Consider the following 8128-nt stretch of genomic DNA (forward strand, 5'->3'; position numbering starts at 1 on the left):
GTTATTGTTCATTGCTCACAGGGCTGCATGAGAGTTTCAGCCTCGTACTCGATGCAACGTCCACATGCGCCAAACCTTCACCTCAAGTGAGAGCGTACAGTCTTCTCAGCTGCACACGAATAGAGCAGTAATGAATTGCTCCTGATTTAGTCTCATCAAAGCTACTTTATTTATTTAGAATCTAAGTGCTTTTATATGTGAAGGTTAAATACATTTTGAGACCATTGGTACACATACAACAGGGAAATCAACTACCTAAATTCTTGCATGTTCTTTTTTAATGATTGCAAATATACAATTTGACAGGTCTGGTTAAAACAATTTGGATTGCCATTCGACATTAAGTTGAATTGCAGTGACTCAGTGATCTTAGCAATGTTCACATTTCACTGTATGGTGTGCCTGGTGAATTGTTGTGCACCCCTTTTTCTTAGCCATGGCACTTGGTAAAAGTTGACTCAGAGTGACGGTAATAAATTGTAAAATAAATCAAAAGGCGCGGGAGAAAACACACTTGATAAAATCCTCTGACAATTGAATGATGAATTTGCTGGACGGTGCCTGGGTGTGCTGTGGGTGCCTGGAGGTTATTGCTGTGTACTTTATCCACTGTTGGTCATTCATCACCTGGGCACGTTGTGGCAGCCATGCCTTCTCATGGTGAGAAAAAGAGAGCTAGAGCGAAAGAGAGAGAGAGAGAGAGAGAGAGAGAGAGAGAGAGAGAGAGAGAGAGAGAGAGAGAGAGAGAGAGAAAGGGGAAAGAGAGAGAGAGTAGGAGAGTGTAGGAGAGTGACTGAGAGAGGAAGAAAGTTAGTGTGCGACAGAGCAGGAGAGAGAAAGAAAGACAGAGAGAGAGGGAGAGAGAACATGGAGGTAGGGAAGAGGATGCCTGCAAGTCCCAGCCACCGCCTTCGGGTGTGTTGCTTCAACATGTAATAAGTTCAGCTCACAAAGTGTGGGCAAAGTCTCTACAGGTCTCTACGGAAGACATTTATAGACCTATGTCCCTTTCCTCACTCAAGCAGTTGTACATTGGACAAAGGTGATGTCAAGACGGAAAGGTCTGAATTCGAAACGTCAGACTTCGAAACACCCAACCATACCTGAGACACCATCTTGCAATTGGATCTGCTTTAGATGTAAAATATGTCGCAAATCGTAAGAAGGGATTAATAATGCAGAGCAGTGTGGATTTATGTGAAATGGGTTCTCATACGGACGGAGCCAGAACAATGAGAGATGTTAGAGCATTACTGATCATGGGCAGAACAAGCACTACTGAGGCAGCGCCTCGGAACTGTAAGGAACAATCTGTCTGAAGAGATGGTCATAACCCAATGTTTCTCCTCAATATATCATTAATTCATAGGCTTGAGATGTTAATTCTCTAGTCAGACACTGGTAAAGCCCTTTTCTGGCTTCAATTATAATGCGGTACTTCACTGTGGTATATTTTGTTTTCTTTAAGTTTGTAAAAGGAAGGACATTTATTAATTTTAAATCAATGAGACAGAGTAGCTAATTAAAATGATTAGTAGGACAAGACTCCTCTTCTCATCTGGCTATAAATATGTTTTATAAAGTGGATGAGATATTTACATTTAGTCATTTAGTAGACACTCTTATTCAGAGCGACTGACAGTAAAGTACAGGGACATTCCCCCGAGGCAAGTAGGGTGAAGTGCCTTGCCCAAGGACACAACATCAGCCACCTGACTCCTTATCTGTGATATCCAGATCTGTGACCACTTACCTGACTGGAAAAGTCACAACAGCATTACGGGAGTCAGGTGGCTGAGTGGTTAGGGAATCGGGCTATTCATCAGAAGGTTGCTGGTTCGATTCCTGTCTGTGCCAAATGACGTTGTGTCCTTGGGCAAGGCACTTCACCCTACTTGCCTCAGGGAGAATGTCCCTGTACTTACTGAAATCGCTCTGGATAAGAGCGTCTGCTAATTGACTAAATGTAATGTAATGTCATTATCTAAAATAAGTGTCTTAAGAAAGAAACATTTGGGAAACCTCCTGGAAAGTTTTTAGTCTTGAAAGATTCAACTAAACACAATAAAAAAGAGTTAACTGGTCCATGTTACTTACTGTTGCATGGTTTCAGAGAAGCAATGCAACATGGGAAAGAGTAAACATTTGTTTAGTTATGATTGATGAGAATGACAACACTTAGTATAGCCTTGGGATAATGGAAATAAATATGAATGACATTACCTTTCTCTATGAATACATTATTCCCAAAATCTCTTTCACCAAGAGTCCCAAGTTTTTGCATACATATTTATGAGACATAATCATAGCCATATTTCTGTAAAACTGTATTACATATTCATACACAGGGACTTTGCTTATATAATCAAGTTAAACTACTTCATGCAAACTCTACGGTTGCAACAGTTTACTGAATTAATTGGAGGAAGCGGGGAATGAATTTCATTTTAATTTCAACACTGAGAAACCCATACCCATTTTTGGGGTGGGTCAAATCAGTCCATAGTCTCATCTCGGGTTGCTTTCCTATATGTAGTACGTATTATTTTTGTTTGTGGAAAGTTTGTTTGTTTTAGACCAAATTGAGGTAGATTTGTGAGATCGATATGATATTTAAAGCTATGCTATCTTTGCGACTGAGAATCGTTGGGCTTGGTTTTGAAAATGGAATGTGGATGAAAATGAAAATTTGAATGTACGTATATTGACAGCCAAGCCAGGTGTAGATTCTAAGGCAGAAGGCAACAACACTATAGATACTGCAGCAAATCTCTCCACACACCAGAATCAGATACTCCAAAGACAGTCTATGACATAGCTTAGCTTGTTCCATTTAGCAGCAACAAGCATTTTGTCCAAAGTGTTACCTCGACTTTGTGCTATCTCTTTGAAATGTTCACGCTGGGTTTCACCCATCTGTCAAGAGAAACTCCTGCCGTGGCTTTACTCTGCTCACCGCCTTTGTCTTGTAAGTTCAACATCTTACATTGCGAGACTGCAGACATTTTTAACTTGACAGAAATAGACCTAATGTGTTTCCACATCATAACCACGACGGGTCTACCTTGAAGTTGGGATCCATTTTTAGACTCAGCATAAATCAGGGCTGATTTGATACTGAAGAGGTTGTTGACTGGCATGCATCAAACAATGCCAGAAAAAGAATGACGATGGTAATGATGATGGTGATAAGGATCGTGATGAGAAAGAAGTCTCTCAGATGGCTGAGCGGTTAAGGAGTCGGGCTATTAATCAGAAGGTTGCCGGTTTGATTCCAGGCCGTGCAATAGATGTTGTGTCCTTGGGCAAGGCACTTCACCCTACTTGCCTCAGGGAGAATGTCCCTGTACTTACTGTCATTCTGGATAAGGGAGACATGACTAAATTACTAAATGTAAGTCTCTGAACAGTCGACTGGTCAAGTGGAACAAGCTTGCCCTTTGTCCAGAGTACCCAAGTGGAAATATTGTATATTAATGCCTTAAATATGCATTACAGTATTCATAGCACTTGCTTTTAAGTATACTAAAAGTATCCTTTTCTGCATATCCCAGCATCAAATGATTCTTACTGTACATTGAGGGGACTAGTATGAGTAACCAGATTATGAATGTGGCACTTTCCTAGTCATAGTAAGTAGGGGGTGCATTTTGTGCATATTTACATTTAGTCATTTAGCAGACGCTCTTATCCAGAGCGACTTACAGTAAGTGCATATACCTCAAATACAAAACCAAACAAGTATATTTAGTATGCTTGGGTATAACAATGATTATTTGACTACTGTAATCAACATCTTTAACATTCAACGACAACAAACCTTAGTTTCCTCCTTAACGAACTTGGAAATTGAGTGCCCAAACGTGTTCAATATGGCTATCGGGATAATAAAAATCCCCAACCAAGTAATGTGTACCTATCTCACTGTAAGATGAAAAGTTTTGTGAAATCAATACATAATAGCCCAAGACTTCAAAATGCTGTGGCGGTACACTGCACAAGACTGAAGTTGGATCGATAGAAAAATACATCTGGTTCACAGCATGAGACGCAGAACGGATCGATAACAAGAACATTTGCAAGAATTCGAAAAGGCATTGACTATTTAATTAGACAGCTTCACATGTGCATGCAAAAAGTCTTTATTACCTACTGTTAGAATTGGCTCTGGGTGACTTTCAGCTTGATTTAGGCCTGCTGTGTTTAAGGTGTGCTCTACGGCGGCCGGAGATGGGGGTTAAATACAATCGTCCCTTTCTTCTGCCAGGCCAAAATGATGATATGCTAATGATATATGCATGTGGGTAAATTATAGCCAATGGGAATATACATTACAGTGAGGTGAAATTACACATGTCTCAATTGAAGAATGGTATAGTGACTATAACATTGCATGAATTAGCTTTAACTGTAACTACAGTACTCTGTCTCTCTGTGTCTCTGTCATTCTCTCTATCTCTGTCATTCTCTCTCTCTCACACACACTCTCTCTCTCACTCTCCCTCTCTCACTCTCTCTCTATTTCTCTTTCCCTCCTCTAGGCAAGGTGAGTATTTACTCGTAGGGCTGTACATGTAAACATTGCAATCTAAAGATAGAAAGATACAACACGGCTGTGTAAGGATGGCTGCAGTAACCCCTCCACTGGCCAACAGAAAAACACCAAGCACACACACACACACACACATTACAGACACGCACACATTACACACACATACACACACATTACACCCACACACATTACACACACATTACACACACACACACACACACACACACATTACACGCATACACATTACACGCACACACATTACACAAACACACACACACACAGAAAAAAACAGATGAATCATGAGAAAACGAAGAAACAGTCAAGTATAAACAATCTGATGGATGATTCTGTGAGATGGAGGAGCCTAGAAAAGGCTTTCTGCATTGCTGCTGAATGACGCTTAAGGGTATTTGAGTTTGTCTTTTGATGACTCCTCTCATGATTTATTTAGGCAGAGGTATCTCGAATGACCTTGAGAGCAGCCTCACTTTGTGCTGATGTTTGGGTTAACAGGGGGTTATGGGAATTGTAGGCCCCTCAGTGGGATATTTCTTTTGACCTGAATATGCACCTCCACCACCGTAATCAATACCCTTCTCAGTTCTTGTGGGGAGATTTCGGGGGGAAGAACAGGTACATTTAAAGTTTGATTTTAAAAGTTTGGACCCTGCTTTGAACCATCAGTTTAGAAACTCAGTTTATATAAAGTATTTGACACTAAAATGTTCACAGTGTAGGGTCTAGAATTGTAGTAGGCGTATATGTTGTAGGAAGAAGACTCTTTTTTTACTTTTCTTTTGCAATATTAACAGTTACAATAATAACATAATGACCAATTAAGTGTTGGAGTTGTTATATGGCTGGGAGAATGTGAATGTATAGAATATCATCATTAAGATCTTTGGTGGATAAGGCAACGGTCCACTCTACGTGTTATTTCTCTGTCGATCGAATCTTTCATATGACATATGACTAATGTTCACTGAAAGCATCTGACTTTCATTAATCCTTCCTAACACCCTTGGGATGTTCAGTGCTCCTAAATCACTGTGTTCATCAATACATTTTAAATATTTAGACAAGTCCCTAAGGCTTCAATGCAATAAAAACATATTTACTGGTGTGTGTTAAGCAGACCTTGCATTTCAACTCTCAGGAAGCGATGAATGAGGAACCTCATCTATACTGGGTTAAAGTTTTCAATATAGCCTCTCCTTGAACTCCTACTCCACAACTTTAGCTACTGCAAACTTATATTGCCACTGTTTTAGTTTGTGGTTTGCTTGGATTATACCGTCATCGCTTTTATGTATATCTATGGATTCTGCTTTTGAAAATGTAAAAAAAAAGATATATATATTTACTATTGTAAGGCTAATACAGTTGAACTCCTCAAACCTGTGTCCCTTCACTACAACCCAGCAACCCCCACATTCTCCCTTTACTCCTACCCATCACTGACAGATCTCGCTGGGCCAGATAGCATCAGCTGGTCTAAGAACATCAGTTAATGAGGTCCCCTAAGGCTGGTAACCTCCAGACCCACACACACTTGCACATCTACACACAGAGTACACTTGCATAAGGGCATTTACACTTGCATACACAGTCACACACATACATACACACACACTAACCCCCACTTATCTTTCTTGTGCGGTCCATGCGCTCATACTCAAGCCCACATTTGGCTGTCGGCGAGAGGTTGTGTGGAGAATGATGGTGTGGGTCAAAGGTAAGGCAGAGAGCCTGCATCCAGGGAGGGCTCATTGTCCATTTGTTGCTCATTTTAAAGTGGTGCTCCAAAAGGCCAAAGGACCCCCAACCAACCCTTCCACTTGGAGGATTCTAATTTGGTTCTCCAGATCCTTTGAAATCACCATCAGCCATTGGTTTGTGTCAAATGAAAGAAGTCTTTCAGTCCTCTTCGTCAAAGACAACGTACGAGCCAAACGTTGATAACAGATCAGCTATTGACTCAAGTATAAATCTAGACCGTACTTCACTAATTCAATCATTTAAAAAAACACATCAAATATAATCCAGGTTATGTCCGAAAACACACTCTCATAAATAATCTAAATAATAATTTAAATAAACTGGGCTCTACATTTTGTATGAAGTTTGTGTAAGTGTGTATCTGTTTAATATGTGTGTGTGTGTGTACTTAACAGGAGTGTAGGCCCCAATTCCCAGATAAGTTGTTGAAATGAAATGAGTTGTAATTGGCTGAGCTTCTGGTGATTAACAGAGGCTAACTATGGTAAAAAATTACCTCTCTGCAACTAAAAAAGACATGGGTATCTTCAGCAGACCACTCATATCCTTACTGGCGGAGAACTGTCACGCATTCAGCTCAAATACACAGAAGGAATCGACACGTTTGTCAAGCAAATGCTTAAGATTTACAGAGCTGTAATGCGATGTAATCAAGTTATAATTTATCAATTAAAATAATTATGAAGCAGATCCAATTTAATTAAACTGTTAAAAAGGCGCAGGGGAAGCCGGTCATGTGTACACAAGCTTCTGTGTCGTCTGTGTTTCAGCTGTTCCGTTGCTTTGCCGTGTTAACTGTCACTGCGCAGTACATTGCTCTGTACCTAATGAAAGTGGGCTGCAATGAGTTTGATGACGTTACACCTTTGGTTGGCTTTGCATCAGTAGAGAGTAATAATTGTGTGAACTTAATCCTAAAGGGCCTGATGTACTCAGAAGCTATACATTTTGGTGAGCTAGGGTTAGAGTATCTTCATCCTACAACTGAGAACTTCTCAGTTTTAAGGGGAAGTGTGCTGAATTATGTGTCACTGGGCATCCCACTTTCTCTCTCACACACACACACACTATCTACTGACAAATCCTGTGGATGGGCAAATATCAAATTTCCTTTCGGATGAATAAAGTGAATTGAATTAGGGATGGACATCATGTGTGTGTCACAGGTGTCATAGCATTGTTTGCCTTGTCGTATCCAGCTCAAACCCCTGCCCATAGCCTTGGCCCTGTCATAAGCCTTAGCCCTAGGCCCTGTCTTGAATTGACAACATCAAGAAAGTATTTCCTAGCAAGGGAGACAGAGCTCGAAGTAAAGCCATTTGGTAAGGTGAAGGATGAAATACAGAACAGACCCCACAAGAGCATCTGAGGGGATAAAAGAGAAAGATAGACACCATACTGGTTTAGTACAAGTTGATCATCTGATCTGTGATGTTCGGTCCACTGTGTATTGAAATGGTCGATGATAATTGCAGGAAAACACATTCAGGTGTACAGGACGAAAAATTGGCCAATTTGTCAGATCTTTATGTGAGAATAGATTATTTTTCCCCAAGAATAACCTTTCTTTGCCCCTTGTTTATCCTTTTTGCTGTCTCGCCCAAGACTGGGTGAATGAAATATTGATGGGTGTTGTTGCGCAATCCCCATCAATGGAATCAATTTTAGACCAATACTACATCCTCTTCAACCAGCTACTGATTTCTCTCCCTCTGGCAGCTGAATGCTAGGGAAAAAGACAACAACTTTCCACAATTACCAAGTCATTGTGTTTCTAAACCAAAACCATTTCTCTCC

Source organism: Osmerus mordax, chromosome 6 (genome assembly GCF_038355195.1).
Source record: "Osmerus mordax isolate fOsmMor3 chromosome 6, fOsmMor3.pri, whole genome shotgun sequence".
Taxonomy (NCBI): Eukaryota; Metazoa; Chordata; class Actinopteri; order Osmeriformes; family Osmeridae; genus Osmerus; species Osmerus mordax.